This window comes from Lactuca sativa, chromosome 3 (genome assembly GCF_002870075.4).
Source record: "Lactuca sativa cultivar Salinas chromosome 3, Lsat_Salinas_v11, whole genome shotgun sequence".
NCBI classification, from domain to species: Eukaryota; Viridiplantae; Streptophyta; class Magnoliopsida; order Asterales; family Asteraceae; genus Lactuca; species Lactuca sativa.
The window spans coordinates 2,727,538-2,737,513 of record NC_056625.2 but is presented as its reverse complement, the minus strand read 5'-3'; positions in this window follow the sequence as shown (position 1 = coordinate 2,737,513).

Genomic DNA, 9,976 nt, shown 5'->3' with positions numbered 1-9,976 from the left:
GGAGTTTATTCAGGATCCTGAGGTTTGAGGATCCTTAGACTTCAGGATCTCAAAGTAGTTTCGAGATCCTAGCCCTAACAATTGCCCCTAAGTTAATCCTAAAAATAAATAAGTTAGTTTCGAGAATATTGATGGGATAACTTAAAGTAAATAAAAAGAAATTAATATGATAAAGAGTTTTGAATTTTGAACTCTAACAGATAGGATTTATCCATTCAAGAGTCATCATAGCAGGTCTAATCAATCTTTCTCTTTCTTTTGTCGTTAACAGAAATATAGGCAATCGATTAGGGCTACTCCTCCATGTGTCCTTAAGCTTTCTTCCAGTCATCTTGTAAAGTTACATTTCTCCCCTCTTCTCCTTAATTTTTCCTTTCTGTAAGAATGGGTAAGAAAATGATCGTGTCTCGCAAGAACATCCTCGCGTCTACTGATGATGATTTCATTGACCAGAGGATTTTATCGATAAAATACGACGAAATCTGTTCTTTTGACGATGATAATATTGAATCGTTAAAGACAGTTGGAACTTTTTCTAATGAATCTCTCTTCAAACCTTTCGATCTAAAATACCAACCTGACTTCGCTTCCTCATCTTGGGTATGCTTTCCTGGATATCATTTTGGTCTAGGTCTAAAATAGCCTTTTTTTGGGATTATCTCCAAGTTCTTCAAAATCACCCACATTACTTATATGCAAGCTATACCCATCGTCTGGAGAATCTTATTATGGATCGAGAAACTGAAACAATCCAGAGGTTTAGATATATGTTTAGTTGATTTGGCTCACGTGTACGACCTCACTACCTTTAGGAACTCTTGTTTTCTTCTTAGGCTCAAACCCCACAAATCTCATTTTTTTCTGAAAATGAAACATAACGATGGTACTTGGAAGGATAAATACTTCTTTATGGGACTCAATTTGATACCTGGTGGGGATTCCCTACCGAAGACTTGGGTTAAAAAGGGTAGGGATAACTTTTCCTTATTGTGGATCCTGGATTTCACGTTTCGTTACATTGTTTGGTGTTTTGCAGCTTTCAAGTTTGAAGAATTTATTCCTATTGCCAGAGATATTGAAGAGAAGATAGAGAAGCTTTTCTACGTTTCTACTGCTGACAAGTCCTTCAGGTTTGATTGTTCTAGTCTTCATGAAGGTTCATCTGCCACCGCGTCAGTGGCTATTAATGAGGGTCCTAAGTTGATAAGGATCTGATGTGTTGTGTAGGATCCAAGGCTATCCGTTCCAATGCCCGATTTGCTTATCTGATCTTGAATATGATGTGTCCAGTGGCTTGATCATTTCCAAGAGGGAGAAAGTTTCCTTGCCCCTTCCAAGCCCGATTCGCTTTATCAGATCTTGAAGATGATGTTTCTAGTGGCTTGATCATAGCCAAGAGGGAGAAAGCTACCTTTCCCTTCCTCTTAAGAAGTCCCTTATTGATCTTACTGTGAAGGGCTCATGTTCCCGTAAGAGGAAGACCTTAGAAGCCGTAGATCTAAATTTGGAGAATCTTGGAGCCGAAGAGTCGCTTCAGAAATTGGTTTCCTTTTCTCAAGTTGTGAGTGTTTCTTTTATATTAGTTTCTGAGTTCCAGTAGTATCTATTAATGTCATGCTTATTTCAAGTTTTCGCTCATGTTTCCCAATCAATGGTCGATTTAAAGGCCCGAAGGAGGAAGCTGAGCGAGTTCTGAAGGAGGGAGAGAAGGAATGGAAGGTGACCCATGAAGATCTCTTAAAGAGGATCGAGTCACTGATCAAAGAGAAAGCCGAGAAGGAGGAAGAGCAAATTTTGGAGATCGAGGAGGTGATTGCTGATGCAAAGGCAAGCGTGGTGGTGGCTATATGGGAGGCCAAGATCAAGTTGGTTGAAGATCTTGATAATTCAGGATCCGGGAACATAGCTAGCCAAAATAACTGTCAAGCCTGCCACTGCTACCGAGGATCCTGGGTCGCTACTTATAAAAACAGAGAAGAAGAACATGACCACTGATGACCAAGCTAAGGTCTAGGCCTATATGAAATTAGTTTAAGTTTTTTTTTTTTTTTTTTTTTTTTTTTTTTTTGTTTTAGCAATGTCAGACGATTAATCTTTTGGTGGGTTGGTGCGCAACCCCTTTTTCGAATACAATGGTTGCATTTTCTTTTCATATCTTTCTTTTGATCATCTTGCATAATTGTTTATGATACTGGGATCCTTAGATCACTATGATCATGAAGAACTTAGTTCCTACAAACAATCCTAAAAAATATCTTAGTAAATTATAAGTAAACCTTTTAAACTCTAAGACTTAAGTTTTGGTAACTAAATAATCTTTGTTTAGGATCCTAAAAAGTTTATGTAACATCCCGACTCCTAGGTATGATATTTTAAGGATTTTTGTACATCATATAAGACCTGCTCCACGAATTGCAGGCCCAATTCGTCGTGTAGAAGCTAATAAGGCCGCGTGGATTATGGAACCTACTCGACAAGTTGGAGGACCCCAACTCGATGAGTTGAGGCTATGCATGAAAAACCTAATTTTTAGGGTTTGCATCCTATTTAAAGGACTTTAAGCCCCCTCACCGGCGTCCCTTACCACCTTATTGTCCAGAGAGAAACCCTAGCTGTGCTTTAATGTTTTCTTGAGTGTGTGTGAGATTTGCAGAGTAAATCTTGTTTTCTTTTGGAGGAAACTAGAAGCTTGAAGTGGTTGGATTGCGTAGAAGGCCTTAGATCTGGAAGCTTCACTTTTTTTGCAACCATCTGGAGGTAAAAAGTCGCCATCTAGATCACTCATTTGTTAGATCTCTCCATTAGAGAGTTTATGGTCATTTCTAGCTTATTCTTTAGTCATTATTTGTTTTGAGCATGGTTTGAAGCTAGGACTTCAGATCTGAGCATCTTAAGGCCTCCTTGGACTTAAAGTTGCCAACTTTATTATGTCTTGGCCCTCCTTCATGCTCTAAAACCCATAATAAGCTTCATATGAGTGTTTTAATCCCTTTGATGCCTTGCATGCACATAAAGCTAGCAACTTTATGTGGTATCTTAGTCCTAAGGGGCTAGATCTGTAGTTTAGGGCCTTGGATTCGAATGGAAAAGGGTAAATACATTAAGACAACAACACTTGATGAGTTTCTTAGGTAACTCGACGAGTTGGATAGGGTTTCCCGCTTTCTGGATACTAAGTGAACTCGACGAGTTGGTGAGATAACTCGGCGAGTTGGCTAGGGTTTTCCCCGTTTTTTTGGACACTAAAGAGCTCGACGAGTTGCTCTGGTAACTCAGTGAGTTGTCTCGAGCTTTTCACGATCTTCTGAGATACAAAGGAACTCGACGATTCAGTAGATGCATTCGACGTGTTGGGTCAACATGGACTATTGACCCTGACTGTTGACTTTGAATTTGACCATGTTTTCCCAAGTTTGACTTCTGAGGGTATTTTGGTAATTTTGGATTTTAATGGAATTAGTCATATGGTGGTTACAGGCAGTTAAGTTTGGAGCTGTGAGTTGGGATTCGATTTTATCGGTTCAGCACTACTCGTGGGGTGAGTTTTTCTCACTATGCTAACAGGGTCGAAGGCACCAGGGCCGACCCTTTTTGGATTCTTATTCTGGTTATCACATGATGCTATGTTTAGTGATCTGTTACATCTTTGTCCTAGTATATAGGATGGTATTGTGTTCAGTGATCTGCTAGATCTATATCCTGGTATATAGGATGATGTTATGATTAGTGATATGTTAGATCTATATGATTGTTTATACATGCTACATAGCATTTGGTATCTATATGTTGATGGTGTGTTTGCAGGTGGGTTGAGGTCGTCTTGCTTTGTGCTCTAGGCCAATAGATCTAGGGCGGCCCGGATAGACTGAAGGACCAACGAGGCATACTAGTCAGGCCGAAGGCCCGGAGAACGGTCCAGACAGGCTGAAGGCCTGGTAGGATAGACTAGACATACTGAAGGTTCTGAGAGTGGGCCGGATAGGTTGAAGGCCGGTGCGGTGGTCCAATCGACTCTATATGCATGCTGTTTGTTATAATATTGTTATGGTTTATATGGCGTTGGTATTTGGGGGGACTTACTAAGCTTCGAGCTTACAATTTTGGATTTTGTTTCAGGTACTTCGAATGATCGCTGGAAGGCGAAGGCTTGATGTGCACCTCCTCACATTTTATGATTTTGATTTGTGGGATTCTCTGATATGAAACTATTTTGAAAACATTTTGTAATATATAATGGTTTTTAGATGTTTGAAAAAGTTTTAATTTTTTATGAATTTTCTGTGAGTTGGAGGAACACTCGTGTGAATCCAATCTCAAATTAAGGAAAATATTTTCAAAATGGTTTTCAAAATACTAAAGGAGGATGAGAAGTGTACAACCAGCCGGAGCCAATAAGTAGACCCCAAAATACCATACTGTTATTTGATATTGTGATATGTTAGAATAGCATGCTAGTGATTGGCTAGGGATCTTCAGGAATTGCATGGTATAATTTCCTGATTATATGATGCATGATAGCCTAGGGTTTTCCTTATATGAAATTGACATCATTACCATAGTTGCTTAGTGTATGCATCACAGTGTTGGGTTTTAAGCACTATAACACTCCTATGGTGCACATGTAACCCTAGACACCTTGGATCTATGTTTTCTCTAATTAAACATGCAATTTCAATTTTACAAAGCACGCATCCTAAATAGCATGCAATAGAGGATATACAATACAACAACTCATAGTTAGATGAATACCTCTTATGTAGTTGTAGTTCTTGGCCTTAGAAAACTTTAGCACCTCATGTGTGATGCCTCTAATGTGTCACAAACACCAAATGCAAGAGGAGACTTGAGAGAATAGGCTAGTTAGCTCAAAATCAATTATCACTCTCTTAGAATGAATGGTGCAACTGATTTTGGCTCTAGGGGATTGCTTTTATATTGTTACAAAGGCTAGGGTTTCATCCATGCGAACCCTAATGCACTATGACCCTTCATATTACTTAGGCTCCATGGGTTAAACCTCTATGGACTATCATATTGGTTTAGCCCTTCCTAATTAACCATGGATCATTGGCCCACACTATAAGAATCATTGATTTACTTGATCAGTCCTCGTATATTTAATTAGTCTCTTTTGATCACTAAATAAATTACAAATTAATTCTTGATCAATACTAATTTATAGTATAATTTCTCAATTAATATATTATAATTATAATATATTAATAAATCACAAATAACCTTATTCTCAAAGTCCATCCTATCAAATTGCACTAGTGAAGGCAACCTAAAAGGACCACGCTACTATCAGGTCAAGTACATCCCAATTATAGTTATGGGATTAGACACCAAATCCAACACACGATTGTACATAACTAAGATCGTATAGCCTGAGAATGTTTGGTTTTGCCTTATTTCCTATTCTTTTTTGATGAGGGGCTTAGTGTAGGATTGGATATTCGAATGTCTATATGGTCCAGTGTTATGTATGGCTAGCATACACGAGTGTTGTAGGGTTGGTGGAAGTTTCATGGATGAGTTGTGTAGGGTCATTCGACCATTTGTGAGATGTTTAGCCTTCCTCTAGGAGTGAGGATTGAGCATTATCCTATGCATATGTATATTTTTAGGGCATTGTGATGATCCTTGAGACCAATATGGGTAGGTGTGGAAAGTAGTTTGGGCTCGTACTACTGAAAGCACAGTACCCATATGGGTAGTAAGGAAGTCACAAACCCTAGGGCTTTGTTGGGAGTTGGTTCCCCGTTATTATATGAAATGTATGATATCTTCCTCATATATATTTTCAGTATGTTTACTATGAGGCGATTGGAGATCGGACCCGGGACGGGATCAGGAGCTTGCAGATAGGGCGAGCTAGCATTGTCGGGGACTATTGGTCAAATGAGACCAGATGAGTTGGATGTCAGGATTTAGGAGATTCTGCTTGATGAATTTGCTACACTTACCCGGGCTCAGTTGCCAGATATGTTTGGGTCTATTAAGACCGATATGGTTAAGTACTTTGATGAGCGCTATGGAGCCATTGCTGAGACGGCTGCTGCTGCAGCTTCCGTTGTTGTAGCAGCTACAAGTACAGGGACAGGTTGGGCTTCCAGTAACGGGACTTTCATAACACGAAGCCCCTGATTTTTGACAGGATTCAGGACCCGATAATAGCCATGAGGTAGCTATCTGATGTTGAGGGATGCTTTTTCACATGCTCATGTCCTACTGACCAAAAGGTCAGGTGTGCTTTGAACCTACTGAGGTCCGGAGCGAATGACTTGTGGAGATTGATGATGGGGGTCGTATTCTGATGAGCAGAGAGTTGCAATTACTTGGGATCAAGTTAGGGAGATGTTATGCACTTGCTAGATTCCGCGGGTTGAGCGAGAGTGGATGGAACAAGAGTTTTTGGATTTGAGATAGGGATCAGAGATGGTGACGGAGATCACCCGGATGTTAACGAGAGGGCAATGTGTTGCCTGAAGTTTGCTTCCGAGCAGGCTCAGATGACTCGTTATCTGAGAATGCTCAAGACTAACATCTGACAGTTTGTTGCAACCCAACATTGTGATACATTACTGGAGTTACAGGATGCCGCTAGGCGGCGTGAGCTTCATATTGAGCTGCAGTTGAGAGAGCATATGTAGGCCCCGGCGCAGTCACAACCTACGCCGAAAAGGTCCAAGACCGCAAATTCTAACACTGGAGGCCAGCACAGCCGCACTTATCGGAAGTGTGGGAAGGGTCACTATGGAGTTTGTTGATCCAGTGGTGTGTTTCGCAAGTTCAACAAGGAGGGGCACTTTGTGAGGGATTGCTGCCAGTTAGACCTGGTTCAGGATATGAGGATTTGTTACCAATGCGATCAGGTTGGTCATATGAAGACTGAATTCCTATTGCTTACGGCCAGGCTGGCGCAGGTTGCAGCGCCGGCTATACTGAGGATTACTGACAAGAGTCAGAGTAGAGCAGAGCCCCTGAGGGCTCAGGGACACGCTTTTCAGCTTACAACCGATGAGGCTCGGACATCACTAGATGTGGTGGTTGGTATGTTTCTATCCTTTATCTTATTGATTATATATGTTTTATGCCTATTTGTTTGTACCTATGTTAGGTACGTTCATAGTAAACTTCTTACCTATGCTGGTATTGTTTGACTCGGGGGCGAGTCAGTCTTTTGTCTCTCAATCTTTTAGTAGGGATTTTGGTTTGCCCTTCATAGTGCTAGAGTATCCGTTGCGAGTCCCCATAGCCAACGAACACGGGATTTCTGCTTCTTCAGTCGACGGGGTTGCGTTCTGGAGATCTTCGGGGTATATTTCCCGATTGACTAGATTCTAATTCCCATAGGAGATGTTTGTATGATAATGGGTATGGATTGGCTGAGTTGTTTCGGTGCCATGATCGACTGCGAGGGTCAACGTGTGGTAGTTCGAACCCTAAGTAGGGGAGATCTGGTTATCTATGGTGAGGGCACCAGGTTGGGTTTAGGGTTCTGTTCAGCCACCAGGTCTCGACAAGATATTCAAAACGAGTGTGCGGGTTATCTGGCATATGTGGTGGATACGTGGGTCATGGATCAGGTCTCATTTTCAGAGTTTCCAGTCATTAGAGAGTTTGTGGATGTGTTTTAGGAGGAGTTACTTAGAGTGCCTCCGGAGAGGCAGGTTGATTTCAAGATCTCCTGAGATGCAGAAGTTGTTATCTCAGTTGTAGGAGCTGCTAGGCAAATAGTTCACCCGTCCTAGCAGTTCTCCGTGGGGAGCACCGATTCTCTTTGTCAAGAAGAAGGGTGGTTCACACCAGATGTGCATTGATTATCAGGAGTTGAACAAGTTGACGGTGAAGAGTCGTTATCCTCTTATGCGGATAGATGAACTTTATGATCAGTTGTAGGGAGCGTCTTAGTTCTCCAAGATAGATATGAGGTCCGGGTACCATCAGGTCAGGGTGAGGGAGGAGGACGTGGAGAAGACCGCATTTTGGACTCGTTATGGACATTACGAGTTCGTGGTGATGCCATTTGGGCTCACCAACATGCCAACCGTATTCATGGGCCTGATGAATCGATTATGCAGACCGATGCTCAATCACTCAGTCATTGTGTTTATAGATGATATCTTGGTGTATTCCGTGACCAGAGAGCAACATGATGAGCATCTATGTGAGCTATTGGGAGTGTTTAGGCTAGAACGACTGTATGCCAAGTTCTCAGAATGCGAGTTTTGGTTGCAAGAGGTTCAGTTGCTTGGACATGTCATTAACTAGGAGGGGATTTTGGTTGATCGGCCAAGATCGAGGCGGTTATGCAGTGGGAGGTTCCAAAATCTCCCATGGATATGAGGAGCTTCTTGGGATTGGCAGGTTACATCTGGAGATTCATACATTATTTCTGCAAGAATGCAACACCCCTCACACGTCTAATGAGGAAGGGGGTGGATTTCCGGTGGGGCCCCGAGCCGCAGACTTCATTTGAGACTCTACGACAGCAACTCTGCGAGGCGCCAGTTTTGACACTCCCTGAGGGAGTTAAGGATTTCATGGTGTTTAGTGATGCATCGATCACCGTTTTGGGAGCATTCCTCATGCAGAGAGGACGGGTGATAGCTTATGCTTCGCGGTAGTTGATGCCGCATGAGACGAGATATCAGCTACACGTTGTGGAGTTGGGAGAGGTTGTATTCGCTCTCAATATTTGGAGACATTATCTCTATGGGGTCCGCTGTACCATATACATGGACCACAAGAGTTTAAGACATATTATGGATTAGCCAAACCTGAACATGAGGCGGCACAGGTGGCTGGATGTAGTCAAGGATTATGACTGTGAGATCCTTTACCATCCGGGTAAAGCGAATGTTATGGTAGATGCACTAAGCTGCAAGTCGGTTGGATCTTTTGTTCTAGTGGCATGTATGAGGATATCAGTGGACTCTCCCCTTGTAAGCTTGATTAGGGAAGCTCAGGACGAGGGTGTACAACAGAAGAACTAGAAGCTGGATAGGATTAGGGGCGAGATGACCATATTCGTGTAGGATAGTCGGGGATTGTTGAACCGTTGTGGTTAGGTATGGGTTCCAATGTCTAGTGGGGTCAGACAGATTGTACTAGAGGAGGCTCATAATTCTCGTTTCTTTACTCACTCGGGAGCCACCAAGATATACTGAGATATGAGTTTGAGTTACTGGTGGTCGTGCATGAATAGAGATCGCTTGATACATTGAGAGGTGCTTAACCTGCAGGCTGGTCAAGGCCAAGCGTTAGAGGCCACATGGTAAGTTGCAGACTCTGGAGGTTCCCATGTGGAAATGGGAGCAGATCACGATGGACTTTATCACCATGTCGCCAAAGACGAGGAAGGGATATGATGCTATATGGGTCGTCGTGGATCGATTGACCAAGATCGCTGTGACAACCTGAAATTTCCATTCTATATAACATATAAAGTCAATAGAAGTCAGAACAGTTACTGCAAATTTTCAGACTTTTTGGAATATGTTGAGTATTTCCGGATTTACACTTTAGGAGAAATCCGGAGAGAGGATGCCCTAGATTATTTTGAGAATCTTAAAAGTTTCAAAAATCCACAGGGTTGGAGTTTACGGCTCAAATGATATTTTGGACCAAAAACCCTAAGGGGTATAAATATGGCCCTTAGCCATATTTGTTTCATTTGTTCCATTTTCAACTAGAGAAACTCCCGATTCTCTCACAAGGATCCTCAGTCTTTCATCCCAAATCGTAATTGATTCTATCTTAGAGTATAATAGGGCTTGTTATATGTCTATACATCAAGAAATCACAAGGAATAACCTAGATCAAAGAGTTTACGGCCCAAGAACACCTTGCACCGTAAACCCTTCTTTGACGGCAAAAGTGTGCCCTAGTCCCTTCCTTTCCTTGTAAAACTAGTGTAAACTCATATCTTAATGTGTGTAGGACTTGAAAGCACAAAATACCATGGTCCATA